This window comes from Glycine soja, chromosome 7 (genome assembly GCF_004193775.1).
Source record: "Glycine soja cultivar W05 chromosome 7, ASM419377v2, whole genome shotgun sequence".
Classification (NCBI taxonomy): Eukaryota; Viridiplantae; Streptophyta; class Magnoliopsida; order Fabales; family Fabaceae; genus Glycine; species Glycine soja.
Window position 1 is genome coordinate 7,518,601 of NC_041008.1, and position 3,421 is coordinate 7,522,021.

Here is a 3,421-nt window from a genome sequence, read left to right on the forward strand (position 1 = left end):
CTCCATCATTTGTAAACCGCAAAATCGATTCAAAAAAATTGAAAATCACTTAGATCAAAAACTGTAAAAAAAAAAAATTAAAAAAAATTGTATATTTTATGTGGTTTGATTTGATTTTCAAATCCTATTATAGAAAATCATACTGAATAAACCGCATGTAGTTACATTGATTTTTATTGAGATAATTAATAATAAATATTAAATAATTTATTATTTTTCCTGTTTTATAATCTAAGATGTAAATTTTATGTTCATATGTTAAAAAGGATTATATTAATATTATTAAAAAATAGTATTAAATATTAAGTGATCTATAAATTATTGTGTTATAAAAAGAATCGTTTTATATTAATGCTAAATAGAAGTGAAAATAATAAATATGTTAAAAAATTTAATAATAATAAAATTCATTTTTAAAATAATATAGATATATAATAATTATGTAAGTTTAGTTTGTAGATTTAAATTATGATAATAGATTTTAAAAATAAAAATCATGCAAATGAACCAAATTAAACCGCAAAAAATTCATTCGGCTTGATTTCAATTTGATATTATATTTAAATCAAATCGAAATATATTTTTATTTTGTATAAACACACCTAAAGATGATAGTGTGGCCATGTAATCAAACCAACCTAACCCAATTCGCTCCAATTCTAAACTAAGTTAAATTGTGTTAAATTGGTATTGGTTTTGTAACATGAATCCATTTAGAAAAGTATTTAAGATTAATTACATCAGTAAAATTCGACATTGAGTCCTAATGTCAACAAGTAGGTGCACACCGTTCAACTGGTCAATTCAACCAGTGATTTACTCTATTTAAATTAATAAATCTGATAAAATGAATAATGTCGTAGATAAAAATTGTGATTGTGGGAAAGATATTTGATAGTTTCAAAGCAAAACTTAAGTGGGAAAAAAGTGAAGATCGAAGTATTTTTTTTGTTTTTATGTAGTATTTATATTATTTATAAATCACTTCATTCCAAAATTACTTTTAATTAAAATCAATTTTACAAATAAAAACACTCATTCAAACACACCCTATTTTAAGATTTAGGTGTAATGATGAAAATGTCATCGTTGGATCTTCCACCATGTTTCCTATCTTACCCTACTTTGGACCTGCATTTGCTATGCAAAAAGAAAATTCACAACTCACTACTGATTATTGGAAAATGGAATCTGTAATTAATATATAAAACATACTAAATTAGGCATTCACATACATTTTATAGTCTGGAATGAAATTCCTATAGCTACCTGCATTTTCTTTAGTTTAGCGATTAATATGGTTAAAATTCCGTATGTAGAAAATGAGTAATGGAGCGAGACATAAGAGATGTAGGGAATGGCAATTGGACCTAGGCCTAATGAAGTGCCCATAAAAAGCAAGTTGTTATTGGCCCCGATATTATTGATATTGGTTCCTATTGAGTAATTTTAAAATCTTTTTTATCTTTCCAAAAATATTCTTATCATCCAAACATGATTTCATTACACAATTGTATAACAGAATCATATTTTCGTTGTTTATGGAAGGGGTACAAAAAAATAAACAATGAAAATACAATTCGACGGAATCTTATTTTTGTTGTTTCCTAGAGGGGTACAAAAAAAAAACAATGAAAATACGATTCAATTGTAGAATACAAAAAAATTATGTTTTCATTGTTTTTATGAAGGGAATTTATAACTATGAAATTTGAGTTTAATTGATAGTTAAATTTGAGTAAGAATGATGAAAATTTCTTTATTTTTTTGTTATTTTTAATGAAATAATGAGGAATTTAATATCATGTTAATTTTTTACCAGCAGGATTCAAAAGAAAAAAATTACAAGTACTTTTGAGGAAAAATTGATGCAAAATTTAAAGAAAAAGTTAAAGATTGGGCCAACACAAGCTTAGTGCGAAGAAGGCTCATAAAGAAGTCTAAAGGCGTGCTAAGCGCATTATCACCGCTATATTTGTTAAGCCCAGAAGGTCCACTTAGCGTGGAGTCGTGTGAATTTTAAACTACCTTAGGCCTATAAAAGTATTAGGAAGCAAATGAGAAAGATACATTGAGACTTAGAGCTCTCTATCGAATACACCAAAAGCCTAAGCTTCTCAAATAGGAAAAACCTTCCATCTCTAGCCATTCTTCTCTTTTCTTCCATTATCCATCCCTCTTTTTCTTCTATCCACATCAGCCCCTAAAGTGTAAAACCTCTCATGGCAATGAGAGGCTGAACTCCCGTGTTGGGAGCCTAACAACCAATGCCATTGTAATGTAATCTTTCCTTGCTATCTATTAAATGCAATACCAATTTTTATTATTTCTTTCCTGCACTTTATTGTCATTGTTATGGTTTGATCATCCATGCATCTGTTTAGGGATTAGGCATTGGAAAGTGTTTAATTTCTAAAGAACTAGAAAATGACATTTAAACAAATCATTGCTAGGGATATGGTGATATTGTTTAGCTTGTGTATACATCTCTAAACTTCATGTAATTTACTGTTTTATCTCTGCAAAAGGATTTGAGAGAGAATAGATACATTAAGTTCTTCATTGTGAGGGATCAGGGTTGAATATCATAGTAAATATGAGTGGAAATTGAAATAGTATTAAATAGAGAAACACATTAACATTGCATCAAGGATAGCTAGGTATGCTAGGCCTCAACATATTTAAATTCTGAAGTCATCTTTGCATTTAAACTTCTTTACTTTTCTTGTCTTTTACTTTTTAATTTCTTTCCTTTTTATCTTCTATTTCTTTCTTTCAAATTTCTCACTTACAATTTCATATCTTTTCTATCAATTGCTTGAAAATTGGGTTTGCACCAATCTAAGTACAAGCAAAGTTCCTGTGGACTTAACACTCGGACTTTCGTTTTACTTTACTACTTGTGACAATTTGATACACTTGTCAATGAGTTAACAGGGGTACCAAAAAAAAATTAACACCGAAAATATGATTCCATTGTATATTGTACAATGGAATTGTATTTCTGTTGTTTTCTAAAGGGGTACAAAAACAAATGGAAACACGATTTTGTTCTATAATGTATAACAAAATCATGTTTCCCTTTGCCTCTTCTTCTTCCTTTGTGTTTCACATCCTTGAACCTCAACCATCATCGTGTCACATGTCGTGATCACCATCATATCAACAATATCATCGTGCGACCCAAACAACACCCAAATCTATGTGCCACAACACCACCGCGCAACAAGGAAGTCGTGTGCGTGTGAAGCCTTGGAGGTTGAGGTCGCACGCGCAAGGAGGAGCCTCAGAGGTTAGTTCACACCCACAAACGGAGGTGCAATGATGGTATTGCAACAGCATGGTGGTGGCTGGGCCAAGGGGGTCGTGCGTGCAGATTTGGAGTTTGGAGCGAAGCATGACATTGTTTGAATTGTGATGG